Genomic DNA, 17,401 nt, shown 5'->3' with positions numbered 1-17,401 from the left:
GGGGGAAAAAGTAGTGATGAAGCTCAGCTGGGGAAGAATAGGAGGGGCCCGATAGAGCCCAGTAGCTGACAGTTGAAGCGGCTGCAACTCTCAGGATGAGAGAAGGCAAGATAGGAAAGTAGCCCATGGATACAGTAACAAGGTTTAGGACTGGGCAGACATTGACTGATCGTTGTAGAGTCCCTGGGCTGGAAGCTAGGACAGAAAGTGGGCCTGGGTTCCCCTACCTGTCACTGGGGAAGTGATGCTGTTAAGGAGCAGAGGGTCCCAAGAGACTATGACACACAAACTCCAACCCGGAAGGGGACAATTATAGTGACCTGCCGGAGCGCCAAGCCATAAAGCAGGAGCAGTCAAGTCCCAAGCAAGCAAGATAGGGAGAGAGGCAGAGTGAGCAACGACAGGAAGTGACTGGCAGTCCTAATCCCCAGAAGGAGGCGCTCCAGCGGTGAGTAGAGCATCCCCTGACACCTACCTTAAGAAAAATACAGCTTTAAAAGTACTTTATTAAATCCTAAGAGGGGATGGGAGCAGTGGCAACGCCAGGCAGCTTGGGCCAGCCCTGAGTGGCAGGGCTCGGGGAGCAAGCCCCACTTCCACCCGTGACTCACCTCAGCAGGCCACCTCCCGGCAGCCTCTGCTCCTGGCTCTGCCCCCAGAGATTGTCGCAAACACTTTCCCCCACCGTGAAAACCCAAGGGGAGAGGGGCAGGTATTGGCCCTGGCCTAGCAGGTAGAAACAGCCCACTGCTGTGGTAATTTAAAGTAATTTAATTTAATTTGTGGTAATTGAATTCAAGTTGTGTTACGGGTATCGAGCATACTTTTTCCATGCATCTATTTTTGGCTAGTTTGGGGACTGGGGGGCGCAACCAAAACTTGTAACTCAAAGCTGGGAGAGGAGGCTCAACTCAGCTCAAAAAGTTTAACCACCCCCCCCCAGCTTTCCTGGCTTCCAGAGTAGAGGAATTTTTGAGACAAGTAGTGATGGACACTAACCATCTGAGCTGGGAAAATAGCCTTCAGTATTTTACTGTAGTAACAAGTAAACTGCATAAGGCAAAGCACCAGAATAAAATAACCGACTCAAATCTTGTCCTAAACCCCTATATCGAAGCTTTATCAGAAATTACCCACTGTCATGCTACCACTGGCGCAGTTCTGTTGGGGAAAGCTGTGACAGACTGACAATATCCTGCAATATCCAGGCCAAACCTTATGGAATAAAGATAAAATTAAACCTTATGGAATTAGATTTTAAATCTTTGGGGTCCACTGTATTAAAAATGCAGTGATGTGTTATTGTGGGATTGTATGTAACTCCTCTAGGAGGAAGGGGATTCTAATGCAATTCCTCCAGTTATCAGTCCTGTGAAGACACCCCACAAAGCAGCATACATATGCTAGTTCATTCTGGATTATCCCAGGACCAACAGACACAGAAAAGATTTTTGGATAAATAGCTTACTTTTAAGCAGGCTCATGGCTTTCTTCTTGATCCAGCAAACAGACAGGACTCCTGGTCTACAGAGAGCCCCAATCCTGAGGGAAGGGTTGGAGGGACTGAGCCTACTGAGGCCCCATAAGACCACGTGCTTGTCCTCAGCTGAATCTGTGATGAACTTGAAACCACGAGGAAACTCCTTGGGTGAGTTATTGGAGGACTGCTCCTCCCAGACTCCATGTTAGGTTTTGATGATATCTGGTAAACTGATTAGTGTGCATATACTTTTTTCTTGTTTGTAATATGTTTTCATTGTAATCCCTTTTCCTTAAGAATAAAATAAGCTTGCTTAGAAAGAATTGTGTGGTAGCTTGTAGTTGTGGGCACTCACAATGTTAACGGTCTCTGAAGAGAAAGTAAACAGATGTGCTTGGGCAGCCTGTCTCTGCTGGGAATAACACAGAGAGGGCAGGCAGCTGTGCAGTGTAGAAATACCCTGGTCAGAAAGGAGTGAGATGTGGGTCTCCACCCAATAAAGGCAATGGCTAGAGAGTGGGAAGCCTGAACATGGGTACCTTTAATGGACCACTGAGGGGAAATTCAGGTTCAGTTGCTGTTATATTCCTGGAGCCAGCAGAGAAGAAGATAGACAGGCATATGCACAGGAAGCTGATGGACACACAACTTTCTGCTGTGGTAGCTTTATGGTTCTGGCTTCAAAACATAAAGTGAGGCTTTGCACTGGGGAGATGGAAGAGTACAGAGCCTCTGAATATTTAAAGGGACACGACATCACAGTTGCTCTGAACTGTAAACAATAGCAATGAGGGGAATGCTAGTCTAGACAGCTGTTTTTCAAGACTCTGTCATTTAATCCTGCTCATATCTACTCTAGATGTCATGGTGGTAAAATGACTGGTGAAAGTTGTAGCCCTGTGTACTATAGTATTTGCATCACACCCAGAGCTGGATTGGTTCAGGTGCAATTGGGGGGGAGGAGGGGGTGATTACCAAAAAATGTTAAATAGACAAGTCCTCAAAGTTGTATATTTCAGTTAAGGAGAAGCCAGAAAAGTGATCCCACTTCCCATAGTGGTGAGATCTGGCTCCAAATTGTCTCTGTAGCACCACAAGTTCAGAACATACCAGAGTTGAACAAACCAGCTATTAAACTTTACATAGTTGATGCCAAAGGTGCTCTGCCATTGCACGAGTGGGGTGGGGGAGGACAGATATAAGAATAGCTGTCATGAGGAGAAAGAGAACATTCCCCTTGAAGCCACCTAGCTGGAGTGGTACAAGACAAGCAGGAAAAGTTAGGTTCAGCCTATCCTGTTTCAAACACAAGTAGAGAGCAGCCATGCCTAGGGATTGATGAGGGGGATATTTTTTATGAGAAGATAAGTAGCTTATCATAGGGGGTGGGAGTGGGTGGTTGTGAGGAGGGGGGACAGAGAGAGGGGGGAAAAAGAGGTGGTTGGCATAGTGGGGGTGGGGGTGGGCAAGGGCTCCTAAAAGGTTCAGAAATCCAGGTTACATTTTGGATTAACACCCAGTCTTTTGGATGTCTACCCAGACTAAATTACAGCATATTATAGCTTTGCAGGGTAATTCAGATGCAGCACAGGGAAAGACAAAGCTAGTGTATTTTCAGTAAAGCAAAATCAGAAGAAGGTACCTCCTTGTTCTTTGCAACCATAGGATTTAACTGAATTTGAGTCACAGTTCTCCTAATGACAGGTTTCAGAGTAGTAGCCGAGTTAGTCTGTATTCGCAAAAAGAAAAGGAGTACTTGTGGCACCTTAGAGACTAACAAATTTATTAGAGCATAAGCTTTCGTGAGCTACAGCTCCTAATGTATCATTTTGCTTAAGGAGAAAAAGAGAGAAGGGACTCGGGTGCTACCATAACCTGGAAAACTTTCACATTCCAATTGTAGAGCACAGCCAGAAAGTATAAGGCTTTTAAGTGAGAGAGACACTTTGTCTCATTGTTTACTGTGGTCTTTTATTCTCTCTCTCACACACACACACACACACACACACACACACACACACACACACTCTTTGCTTCTCTAAACCAATGTTCCTCACTGCTCTGAGGTAGGTGTTTAGATAGAAAATAATACAGTTTCGCTCTGAGAATACCGGGAGATCTCTATTTCACACACTTCCACCTCAGCAGGAAAGCAGCATCACTATAATTATTGTTCAGACCACACAGCAATGCCTCAAAATAGCTTTTTGAAAGCACTTTGGCCATAAACACACACAAAAATTACAAAAACGTAAGTGACAAGAAATGAAAGAAAGAGGATGTATATGAACTACTCTGTGCAGAGAACATTAAACTCCACCACGAACAGTATTCCCTTCCCAGTGTTTACTGTTGTCATCTCTTCTCTACCCCTACACATTACTATAGGATCTGGGCTAGATTCTTAGCTGATGTAAATCAGCAAAGCTGTATTGAAGTCAGTGGGGCTATGCAGATATATGACAGCTGAGGACTTAGAAAGGGATCTTGTTAATCCCCTTTAAAGATCCCTGCTACCGTAAGAGATTTTTGACCACCATCAACATAGAATCTGATTGGTGGTTATGTCTCACTGACTAATGTGATGAACTGAGAACTGTCTTTGAATTGCAAGCTATCACTTTGAAGTGGGGAGAGAGAGTGTTCTGGGGGAAAGGCGGCTTATGGCCCTTCTTGCTGGCTAGGGTGGCCTGTAGCAAAATGTCAGTCGGTCTGGAAAAAGGCAGCTTAAGGCAATGGGGGGCGAGTTGGGCCTCACTGCCTTAAGGAGCAGCCTGCTTTGTGTATCTCTGGTTTGGGGTTCTTGGGTGTTATCACTCTGAATTCTAAGCAGTCAAGTAGTGTTACATTGCAACCTTCCAGCAAGAGTATGAATTATTTTATCTAACTTCTCTCTGTGTATGCTCTGAACATAACTGTCTAAACCACTTTTGAAAATGGGAATTAGGTTCCTAAGTTGCTTTGGCACATTTGAGAATTTTTCCTGCATCTAATTTAAAGTCTGATTCCATACTATATTACAATAGTGCAAGTTAGCAACTTCACTTCAGTCAATGGAATTAAACTAGTGTACATGAGATTAATATCAAGATAGAAGCTTGATATTACAGTGGTCACCATTAAAACATTACAGTTTAGTCATTTGCTTTAGTCAGTGAAGCCACTGTATTCACAGTATGCTTAATATAAGGAACATCATGGGTATACTGATTACTTGCAAGTGACAATTGTAAAGTTTTATATGATTAAAAACTGTGGTGCCTATGTTTTTATATTAAGTAGAGTGATTATAGATTGATTAGTTGACTTTTATATTGCCCCCATCTTCATTTTTATCTTTTATAGCAGTAATTTATATTTAAGGTCCCAGTTCAGGGAAGTACTTAAGCATGTGCTTAAATCACATTGACTTCAGTAGGACTTAAATACCTTTAAAATTTAACACATGTGTAAGCACCTTTTCTGAACAGGGCCTAGAAGGAGAAATGACTTCCAAAGGAGAATTCCTCTTTGATAAAAGCAGTTGTAAAAATCGCTAGTTGTCGGTCTTCTTCTCTGGTGTAAAACTGGAATGTACTAGTGAAGGTAATGGAGTTAGTTCTATGCAACTTGATGAAGAATTGACTTCCTAGAGTTCTTCAGAGATGGGGTTCCTGCTTCCTGAAACTCCACTTCATGGGAGCCGTGGCAGTAGACAAATAGTAGAAATTGGCTTGCAGCCTTTTAAAGGCTCTTAAACCAGAATGACTCTTCTAAAGCATGATTATGGTCCCATTGTCACTGTAGAAATGGCATCTTGCTCAACATAGTGGTATCTGCTCCCTGTGTGTTTTCGAATCATACCCATGTAAGTTAATTTTCTAAGGTGTGATAAACTTCCAGGGAATTCAGTCTCCTATGTTGTTAAATATAAATAATGCTGCACCTTAAACTAGCACTTTAATAAATGTGAAAATTAAAAATAGTCTTAAAGAAATTACCGTAAGTTTTTTAAATGTTAGTTCCATTTCAAGATGAATACTTCAAATCCAACTCAAAAACCAATATCATTTCAGGGTTTTTCTTGTAAAAATTATTGTACTATAGTACAATAATAGATAGAGAAAATAAATAGAGGGTGTTTTATTGTTATTTTGCACTCGTATTAAATACTGCTTATCTGAGATTATGGTTGAATTGGATGTGAATCTATTCATTAAATACAAAGAAATTGGTGTGTTTGATTATGTAGAACTAAAGCTTTCAGTTTTTTACTAGGAAGCCAACATCTACATTTGTCATTATACTTTCCTCCTCCTTTGTATCAGGCAATAATAGGCTTTTCTAGGAAAATAATGCAGGTTTGTTCCCCATCAGTATCTCTGCCAAGCAGCAGGGAGAAGTTGTTGCTCTGCTGACTATTCTCCCCTAGCTTCTAGATGCCTCCCATAAATAATGAAACTGAGCCTTTTCTATAACTTCTCTTGTGCAGTAAATAATAAAGTAGCAATGGCACCATACTTCCTGTGGCAAAAAAAAACAGTCCCCTTGCAAATTTGCACAGTAACAGAGGACAGGATCCTGAAGGCATTAAATAAAGAGCTTTTCATTTCTAGGTTACCAGCTCCAAACTGGAGCCATGTCAGCAGTGAATAGAAGTATTCAGAATCTGATAAATGAAACTTTTCATATTGAAACTTTTTTCTAAAGAAAAAATGACTGAAAACTTTCGTGGCAAAAAAATCATTTGTTGAAATGTTCTGTTTTTTGACCCAAAAAACCCTGACAATTTTTTGGTTTCTTGAGTATTATATTTTACCCTCTTTCATTCCCTTTCTAACTATCCTTTTTCCTTTTATCTCCTGCCCCTTTTTCCATACTGCCATTGAAAAAGGAGAATAACTAAAAACCAGAACTTTTGGATTGGGGGGTTAAAAAAAAATCAAAACTTTGTAATTTTATATGAAAAGTTTAAGAAAAAAAGTATCCATTTTTCTTTTTGTGGAACATATTTATCATTTTCCAACCAGTTCTACAGTTCAAGAGCAGCTTGGTAGTAAATGGCAACCTAGGCCTAAAGCAACAAGGGGCTCTGGTGACATGGCATGGTGACATGGCATCTCTCCCCCACAACATGAATTAAGGAGAGTGGTGATAGAGAATAAAGACACACATGAAGGAAACGGCACCAATAGCAGGCCTAGCAGCTTGACTGTTTCAACCCTGTTATCTGCCACAGGCAGAGATAGGAAATGGATAAGGATAAGGAACTCCTCCCTCCCCCCCAGCCTTCCCCCTCCACACATAGATTGTGGAGATAGGAACCTAAGGACCTATTTCCCAGCAGCATCCCCAGGAAGGTAAAGTCTTCCATTGCTTCAATCTTCCCTCATCTCTAGTCTCTCAGGAAGGGGGGGGGAGGAAAGAGAAGGAGAGTGTACTGAGGAGGAAAGAAATGGACTTGGCGGGGGAAAGCAAAATAAATGGAAGGAGAATATTGTACAATAAACTAGAAGCTAGAGATCAGAATGAGCAATCAGGCCACCTAGTCCCATCTCCCACTAATGCAGAATTATCTTCTCTAACATATTTTCTGGTGTTTTATCCATTTTAGATTTGAAGGTGCCAAATGATAGGGCTCTAGTTAATTCTCTTGTGTGACAATTCCACAGCCTAATAGATCTCCCTGTCAGGACATTTTCCTATTCAGCTTAAATATTCCCATTCTAAATTGCATCCTATTTCTATTAGCTATTTCTATTGATCACCCTAGATTCCTTTCTAACCTTAGTTTATATAACCCATCCAATAGGTACCCTATATACCCTCAATTAGATTATCTTGCTTCCACTACCCTTATCTTTGTCAAGCTATAGGCAGACAGATTTTTAATCTTTTTCTCATGTGGGGGGGGAGGGAGTTTTTGCAGCTCTCTGATTGCCTCTGTTCTACTTTGCACTCTGAAATTCAGTGTTTTCAGCCATGAACAGAATGCAGTATTCCACCATTACCATATGAAGAGACACTATGAACCCCTGATATGTGACATGATGCTTCTGGACATTGAGTCCAAAATGATATTGACCTTTCTTGGCAGCTGTGTTGTATTACAAAGTAATTTATTTTTTGCTCCCCACTACTGCTCAAGAAAATCTTTTCATCATGACATAGTCCTCCTACTTACATCAATTCTACACTGTTGTAATTTCAATGATTCTGGTGGAGTTGCTCCTTGTAATGGGATGCAGAACTGTATTGGACTGTTACACCACTGGGTGGCACTGTGTATAAAAGACCTTATTTAAACTAAACTAAGCCATACCTGGCAGAGCATTAAAGATCTTATGATGATCACATCTGGTGGGTATAAGCAAGCTCTGTGGCGAGTTCATATCCAGTACAGAAGTACATGATATTCCAGCATAAATAAGAGGAGACTCAGGCTAAGTCTGCATTCTTGTGAGTCTGTGGAGCAGCCTTCCTTGATTAAACTGCTGTTGCCTGATAACTGGATCACTCACTGTTACCTGGCTATTGGCTGGGATAGGAACATCAGTACACTTCAAAAGGACAGAATCGGAGAGTTTTCCCTTATGTCCTTAGCAGCTGTACCAGTCTGGAGCTTGCAGATTATGATTTACAAACTCTGGCTGAGACCTCTACTTCTCTGACTCCCCAAATTCAGTCTCTCATGGCCTTTTTTTCTTCCCACTTCCTTTGAGGAAAAATGCCTGGCTTTTCTTTGGTTGAAAAAGGCGTTGATGATCTTTCCCATCTACCATAGGCTACTTTCTGGAGAGACAGGCTGTCACTGCTGTGGCAATTGGAGCCTAAACCCAGAAATCTAATTAGCAGATTTTGTCAAGTGTTCTTACAACTACAATACCCACCTGCTGAAGTGAAGAAACAGATTGACAGACCAGAAGAGTACCCAGAAGTTACCTATTACAGGACAGGCCCAACAAAGAAAATAACAACACCACTAGCCGTCACCTTCAGCCCCCAACTAAAACCTCTCGAACGCATCATCAAGGATGTACAACCTATTCTGAAGGATGACCCATCACTCACAGATCTTGGGAGACAGGCCAGTCCTTGCTTACAGACAGCCCCCCAACCTGAAGCAAATTCTCACCAGCATCCACACACCACACAACAAAAACAGTAACCCAGGAACCTATCCTTGTAACAAAGCCCATTGACAAATGTAAAAAGAAAAGGAGTACTTGTGGCACCTTAGAGACTAACAAGGTGCCACAAGTACTCCTTTTCTTTTTGCGAATACAGACTAACACAGCTGCTACTCTGAAACATTGCCAAATGTGTCCACATATCTATTCAGGGGACACCATCATAGGGCCTAATCACATCAGCCACACTATCAGAGGCTCGTTCACCTGCGCACCTACCAATGTGATATGTGCCAGCAATGCCCCTCTGCCATGTACATTGGCCAAACTCTACGTAAAAGAATAAATGGACACAAATCAGATACCAAGAATTATAACATTGAAAAACCAGTCGGAGAACACTTCAGTCTCTTTGGTCACTCGATTACAGACCTAAAAGTGGCAATTCTTCAACAAAAAAACTTCAAAAACAGACTCCAATGAGAGACTGCTGAATTGGAATTAATTTGCAAACTAGATACAAATAACTTAGTCTTGAATAAAGACTGGGAGTGGATGTGTCATTACACAAAGTAAAACTATTTCCCCTTGTTTATTTCCCCTCCTGTTGTTCTTGTCAACTGCTGGAAATGGCCCACCTTGATTATCACTACAAAAGGTTTCCCCTCTTCCCCCCCCCCCCCCCGCTCTCCTGCTGGTAATAGCTCACCTTTCCTGATCACTCTCTTGTTACAGTCTGTATGGTAACACCCATTGTTTTATGTTCTCTGTGTATATAAAATCTCCCCACTATATTTTCCACTGTATGCATCCAATGAAGTGAGCTGTAGCTCACGAAAGCTTATGCGCTAATAAATGTTAGTCTCTAAGGTGCCACAAGTACTCCTTTTCTTTTTACAGATGTTGTCCTGTAATCATTATTACAGACTATCTTCACTCAAAGCAACCCCTGTCTGTGCAGGGAAAGACTGGCCAGCCTCACAAACACACATGGGCGGGGTAACATTAAGAAGCATAGGATATTTAATAAATTGTAAGTGCAATGCAATCTCTTTACCTTGGGCAAGGTAATTTGCTGGGGTGGCTGTGTGCGATTTGTTCCAATAGAGCACTGTTGAATGAATTGAATCAGAAAGATATTCCAGATGAGATGATACATTTAGGCTGGTGCTTTTCTCTTGAATGGATGAGTTTATTGATGGATTGTTCACATGGGTGACAAAGTGTCGCATGATTCTAAAATGAGCCACCTGAACAAGACATGGCCCAATTTACAATTGTATTTATATTTCAGCATTGCATGGATGGGGAACATGCATCTACCTGACAACAAAGGATATGGCAATTTGGATTACTGGTCAGATCACAGTGGGTATTTAATTTCAAGTCTCCTCCAGTCATATCAGCTGTTCCATCTGTGATGTTAGACTTTTCTATACCTTTCTGTCATGCCCAGCTGCCATTTCAGTTCCTCTCCTACTGCGAGCCAGATAAATCCATGGGCAGAATGTGTTGAGTGGGAAAATCCACTGAAACTTCAAATATATGATAGTCAAAAACTTCTAGGAGATCTTATTTATCTTCTGGGGAACCTTCATTTTATGGTCAGCACTAGCAATGACTGGAATCAAAACTCTGGATCCAAACACCCCACAAAGCTTGTGGCTCAAGCCCAGTTCTATCTCGTATACAGCTTGTAGAATTAGGTAGTTGCTACATAAAACTTCTTATAATTCATGTGTGTTACAAACTTAAGAGCTACATTGTGATCCATACCCTGTAATGAATACAATGTGGTGTGGCAGCTATGAGTTATCCCCACCTGATAAAGCAGCTTCTGTCTGTCAATTTGCTGTCCCAACAGCATTTGCGCAGGATCAAGACAGCAGCACTACATAAGCAGCCAATGAAACATTGCTTTCAGTCATACTCATTCTCAAGCACTTTCCTGGACAGGGCAGCATTTTGCTTGAAACTTTTAAAGGACAGGAAAAGAGAAGACCAAAAGATCATCCACATTCCTTTTTAAAGTATGCAATTATGTAAAAAGCTCTTTTTAAAACAGGTACATTTTTAGCATTACAGGGCCAAAATTCTAGCCCAGGATTCTGGTGAGTTTATGGTACAAATTCTTAGTTTATCACATCATCATCAAAACCCCTCTGCAAAATTAGAATGCCACCCTTCAATTTGCCTGTTTATTTATAGTGATGGGCCAAAACTTCAGTTTAAAACCAGACAAATGACAGAAGCTCCATTTCCCAAAGGATATCAAGATTTTGCTATGTTCCAAATGGGAACAAAACCAGAAAATTTAAATGGTTTGTGTTGTTCAAAATGTTTTGTTTAGACTGACTTTTATTTTGCATTATGCAGTACTTAATTTGTGCCAAGGCTTGCCAGGACTGAGCCCTGGCACCATGAGGCTTAGCGGTTCATTGCCCTGGCACCTCTGGTGCTTGCTATGTCACTTATGAAAGTAAAAAAATTGCTTGAACCCTGGCACCTCTTTCATTACAAATTAAGCACTGACATTACAATACAGTATCTAAAAAAGGACAAAATAAAAACAATTTCAAAATAAAAAATCAAAATATTTTGTTCCAAAAATGACATTGTCAAAACTCTTTTCCCTTTCTTCCAAAACAAAATTCCAGTGAAATCAACCCCATTTCACAATGCATTTTCTTTTTGATGGAATTGTGTATTCTGACAGAGTATGGTTCTATCAATGTTTCTCTGGCCAGCTATACTGCAAAGTTTGGTTCAACCAAATTCAGTGGGTTGGATCTGGGAGTTCAGTTTAGACCGATGTGAAGATGCCAGTCCTGTAATGAGATATGTATGTGGAACCCCGAAAGCACACAGAACCTCACTGCCATCAGTGGGTTCTAAGCACATGCTGTAATCCATCCACACACATCTGATTACAGGATGGAGTCTCTAGTTAATTATTTTGGGAGAGATTTTCAAAGGCACAAATGGGAAGCAGAACCCTGATCCTGCCCATTGAAGCCCCTGGGAACTTTGCCATCGATTTCAATAGTTGCAGACTCAAGCTCTATGTCCCCAACTCCCATTGACTCCCAATGGAAGTTGGCCACTTAACAGTGCCTTGTGAGTTTGAAAAAATCTCCCTCAACACACAGATTTCACTCAGTCTGCATGAATATGAAACGGAGAAGGGGGAGATATTGTTTAGAATGTAGATCTTGTTGGTTGAGTAATTTTCTTTTTCATTGCAACACAGCAAGTTGCAGTCTTGGTAAAGGATATGTCACTCCTTTACCACAGGAGTAAAAGAAAAACTAAGTAACAGCCCGAAATCTGGCATGGCACCAATTTTATTGTCCTGCATAATAGCAAAGTCACACAAAATCTCCAGAGGAAAATAAGACTGGGGGGGGGACTGGTTTTAAAACTTTTGGTGTGTCTTTATATTTGTTTATAACCTGTGTCAAGAGGAGTTGCAAGAAAAGCTGTTCTTCATTCCTTATTTATGAAAGGTACCTAACAAGTAAAGGAAAACAGACAGCAATAGATGCATCTTTCTCCCACAACTTGCTGCCAGAGATGCTGATGTGAGAGAAATGATAATCATCATTTTTTCCACAATATCTTTTTCATTTCTGTGCATGGTCTTCAGGTTAAGTTAAGTAAATTGAATAAATAGGAAAGAAGAATAGCATTTCTTGCTTTAAGGCTTCTGTATTGATCATTAGAGCTGGTTGGAACTTTTCCATTGAAAAATGTTTTCAATAAACAAAAATGGATTTTTGATTAAATTGACATTTTTTTGTGGGGAGAAATCAGTTTATTTCAAAAATTTGGGTGTGGTTGAAAAACCCAACATTTTTCAGGTTTTCCATGAAAACTCAAAAATTGACACAATGGAAAAATAGTTCTATTCAAAATTAAATAATTTCCCAGTTATTTTCTCTTATTTTGTGACCAATCTTCTCTTTTTCATTTTCATTTCCTTACCTAACTCTCACACTACCCATAGTGAATGTTGCCACAATCATGCCCTTCAATTGTATTTCTCTCCTCTGTTGATCCCTTTTTAATTCTATTTAGAGAATCCAAAGGCATGCACTTCCAGTATTGAAGGCTTCCTTGTACAGACTTCATCAAGGACAAAATATTGGCCCCTTCTGTTGACCCAGGCACCCACAAACTCCTTGTGCAGGTCAGGTTTATGACTCCTCATTCACCTGAATGGAATTATAGATGATAGATTTGGAAGAAGGGATCTTTCGGGTCACCTAGCCCAACCCCCTGCTGTGTGTAGAAATAGAAAAGGCAGCATTTCAGATAAATGTTTAAAACTCTTCTGGGAATTCTTTCCCATTCAGCAATAAATAAAATAGTATTAAAACATAAAATAAATGGTAATATCCTCTGAATAGAATGACTCAGCTACGAAAAGAGAACTTAGTGGGAGTGAACTGAATTTCATCTGATTTTCTGCCCTGGACATTTTCATGTGCAGTATAGATGAAGCTGTAAACGAACACTTCAGTAGCATATTTGACATATTGTCAGAAATTTTCATATGGGATCAGATTAGTGGTTCATCAAGCCCAGTTTTGAGCAACACTGAGGCCCAGACTGCCCAGTCTGCGCAGCAGCATAAGAAAGGCTATACATACCACAATTAGCAGCATGGAGAGGAAAACAGCCTCCATAGGGCTGCTACTTCCCCTGTATACGAATGGGTTTTGTGTTCAGTAATTAGTCTGAGCCCAAGGTACCTGAAAGAGATCCTTTTTATTCAGTGAGGCAGTACCAACTGTCTCTGCATAACAGAACATGGCCTTCTGCTGCACCCTTTCCCCCAGACTTCCTTAGGCTAAACCACTTAAAGTACAATTCCCAACACCATAGTAGGAGGTATTGGGCAGAGCTACTCATCCAATTCACCTATTAGTGTATCTGCGCTAGTACACAGCAGGAAGTTCACTACCCCAGGTATAGGTCCAGTGCAAGGTACTTCCCCTAGAGAACAGGGGAAAACTAAGAGACAAAAGGTAATTCCAGCATCACAATCTGTTGGGCTCATAACAAAGCTACAATAGCACCTGCTGACAGCGACCAGTATCAGACACTGCAGAGGAAGGTGCAATAAACCCTGCTATAGGCAATTATGGATTACCCTGTCCCCTGGGAACTTTCTTCCTAACACTCAATAGTTAGACATGGCTTAGGTGTGAAACATGAGGGTTCATATCCTTTCCTCAAAACAAATTAATCTAAATTATTTATTAGTACCCACTCGGTCAGAGTACCCCACTTACTGTAAGCCACTGGACTGGGATTCGGGAGACCTGGGTTCTATTCACAGTTCAGCCACTGGCCAGCTGGATGACCTTGAGCCAGTCACTTCACCTCTCTGCCCCCATTTCCCCTTATGTAGAATGGGAAATGTAGAATAGGCACCCAGCATTGGCCACTGGTGGAAGACAGGATACTGCGCTAGATGGACCTTTGGTCTGACCCAGTATGGCCGTTCTTATGGGAATAATGAAATGATACTGACCTCCTGATGAAAAGCGCTATACAAGACCTAGCTATTACTATTATTGAGAAAGAAGACCATGTGTCAGATGTGTTTTTCTCCATGTAGAGATTAGGTTCAATCCATTGTTTGATTTTTACAGCCTGGATCTCACATCCACTTATTGAAACTGTTATATTTGCCATTAGAAACGTTACTCAGTCTAAGCTTAAGCCTAGAAAATAGTCAACCCCTCCTCCCAGACAACACCACAGTGTTTCTCTTATGATTACAGAAGAGGGAATGCTGATGCTAGTATTTAAAAATGTGATTGTTCCAGAGAAGGATTTGCAGATATTCAGGTACTTTAGAGCAAATCAAACCTTCTCAATCAAGCACTGCCAACACTGGTTTATTTTAACATTAAGCACATAACTTCAGCAAGAATCCCATAGGGAAAGTATTTTGGGGGTAGCAGGAACATAGCTATAATCACTGCAGTACAGTGGTGGCACGAATACTCACTGTGGTTAGCCTACTTCCTGCCATTCCATGTTAAATCTGCCAGTGGGACAGGCTTGCTAAATGCTGTTGTGGCAATAGTGCTGCAAGTATTCCTGGTTGGGACAAATGTACTTTTTTAATGTATATTTGTTTTTTCTTTTTTTCAGATGCCACTATAGTCTGGAACAATTGGGGGAGTGGCTGGGGTTGTCCATCCCCCATCAACAGGGAAATTGTGAGCTATCCACCTGCATGAGTAGAGAAAACTGTGGGAAGGGAAAAGAAGACATTGCCCATGGTCCTTGAACACAAAGTATGGGCAAGGTTCTTCCCACCCCCTGAAGGGTGCATGAGGGAGGATCAGTTAGGCTTCCATTGTACTGCACTCCCAGGGAGTAGCATCAGGAGTTTTGTGGAACGTGGAATAAACTGAGTCACAACAGGTAGGTTAGGAGAAGGGGCCAGGGAGGAGCAGCTCTGTGACATTACAACAAAGATCTCTTTAATCTTCTTTTACAGTTCATATGAGGAGTCTACATTAGAATTTGTGATAGCAACACAAGGATATGCTAGTTATTACAATCTATGATTTTTAAAACATCTATTCTCAATAGGCAAAGTACAAGAATTCTCTGCCCTCTAAACTTCCAGGAACCATAGACAATGGAGAAGGGCAGTCTGTGAATAATTCTTCATTTTCCCAAGAGTGGTTTAGAGCAGTGGAGCAGTGGTTTTCAACCTTTTTTCATTTGCAAACCCTTAAAAAATTTCAAACGGAGGTGCAGACCCTAGGTTCATTGACAGCAATTCCGTGCCCCGGGGCCAGGACCATCCCTGGGGAGGCAGGCAGAAGTGATGAATCTGTCACTCCCGGGACCGCCCATCACTTCCGGGACAGACTGAGTTGGGCAATTGCAACGGCCCACAGGGGTCTGGAGTGGCTGTGCCTGCCTAGGAGCCCTGTGGCCCACCCGGGCAATTTAAAAGGGTCCGGGGCTCCCGGCCACCACTGCCGCCATTGCCCCCTTTGGCCCTCCTCCCTCCCCTTCGGCAGGCCTGGCAGACCCCTTTGGAAATCTTACACATACTCTGCAGTCCCCCAAGGGTCTACAGACCATAGGCTGAAAAACACTGTTCTATGGTAACAACCTTTTGTGGACCCCTTAGATATAATCTGTGGACCCCTGGTTGTCCACGGACTACAGGTTGAAAACCACTGGGTTAGAGAGATGAAATCTTGAGAGTCTGAAGGCAGCAACTTCTAAGGCCACAGATGTAACAGTTTCAGGACCATCGTACTGTATTTCAGAAATTTTCTGCTTTCAGTTGGTTTGTTTGCTGCACAGAGATTAAGTGGATTAATATATATGTCTGTGTATAGCATTCTGACAATGTCAGAATAGAGCCCTGAGTTTTAAATTAATGATTTTAAACAAACAAGGTAGTGAGAAACAACTGGAAACAAATAAGAAAATTTTGAAAATAGTGAAGGGTACATATTGGAGGGAGCTGAGCTTCATGTATGGATTTAAATGAATGAATGAATAAATAAAGCAAATGTTTTGTCAATATTGATTTGCTAGTTCCAAGACGTTATCTAATCCTTTATAAATAGTCCGTCATTCAGGAAGATATTTAAGCATGTGAGCTGTCCCACTGACACCAATTAGACTACTCTATGTTTCAAGTTAGACAAATGTTTGAGTACTTTGATGAATTGGGGATATCAGAACATAGGTTTGGGTGCAGGGGGAGGGAGTTGGTTGGTTGGTTTTGTTCTTGTTTTTTGCCAAGGTTCACAACATCTATAAATGTGACTCTTTATGTACAGTGCAAAATCATCTTCAACATGCTACCTTCTGTGACTTTTAAGAACACATGGGGGTAACATTAAGATGTGCATACTGGGTAAGCTTTTTTGCTGTTGCAGTCACCCTCCAAAACTCTTTAGCTCTTGCTAAAGAAAACCTAAAAAATGCTCAAGAGGAGCAAAAGGCCAGATATGATAAACATGCCAGAGAGTGTTCCTTCAAAGTAGGGGACCAGGTCATGGTCTTAAAGGCACTCCAGGCCCATAAGATGGAATCATCATGGGATGGGCCATTTATGGTCCAAGAGCACCTGGGAGCTGTTAACTAGCTTATAGCTTCCCCCACCTAAAGCCGAAAGTGTACCATGTTAATTCTCTAAAGCCCTTCTATTCCAGAGAATTAAAGGTTTGTCAGTTTACAGCCCAGGGAGGAGATGACGCTGAGTGGCCTGCAGGTGTCTACTATAAAGAAAAAAGTGATGGTGGCATGGAAGAGATGAACTTCTCTTTGACCCTTGGACATATGCAGCAACAGCAGATCAAGGAGCTGTGTGCTAGCTTTGTGGTGATGTTCTCAGCCACCCCAGGATGGACTGAACGGGCATACCACTCCATTAACACAGGTAATGCTCACGCAATTAAAGCCCAACCTTACCGGATGTCTTCTCAAGCCAAAACTGCTATAAAATGGGAAATCCAGAACATGCTACAGATGGGGGTAATCCGCCCCTCTAACAGTGCCTGGGCATCTCCAGTGGTTCTAGTTCCCAAACCACATGGGGAAATATGCTTTTGCATGGACTACCATAAGCTAAATGCTGTAACTCGCCCAGACAACTATCCAATGCCACGCACAGATGAACTATTGGAGAAACTGGGACGGGCCCAGTTCATCTCTACCTTGGACTTAACCAAGGGATACTGGCAGGTACCGCTAGATGAATCTGCTAAGGAAAGGTCAGCCTTCACCACCCATGTCTGGCTGTATGAATTTAATGTAC

General features: G+C 41.7%; 1 long non-coding RNA gene across 1 annotated transcript; it reads left to right on the top strand.

Moving 5' to 3' along the window:
- On the top strand, nucleotides 1–16,170 carry LOC119844916. Its single transcript, XR_005289441.1, has 5 exons — nucleotides 1–448; nucleotides 1,504–1,648; nucleotides 9,884–9,957; nucleotides 12,667–12,778; nucleotides 14,758–16,170. It is a non-coding gene; the product is annotated as an uncharacterized LOC119844916 (long non-coding RNA).
- Nucleotides 16,171–17,401: the final 1,231 nt, after the last annotated feature.

This window comes from Dermochelys coriacea, chromosome 1 (assembly GCF_009764565.3).
Source record: "Dermochelys coriacea isolate rDerCor1 chromosome 1, rDerCor1.pri.v4, whole genome shotgun sequence".
NCBI classification, from domain to species: domain Eukaryota; kingdom Metazoa; phylum Chordata; order Testudines; family Dermochelyidae; genus Dermochelys; species Dermochelys coriacea.
The sequence above is the reverse complement of the archived record's forward strand: the minus strand, read 5'-3'. Positions and strand labels throughout refer to the sequence as shown.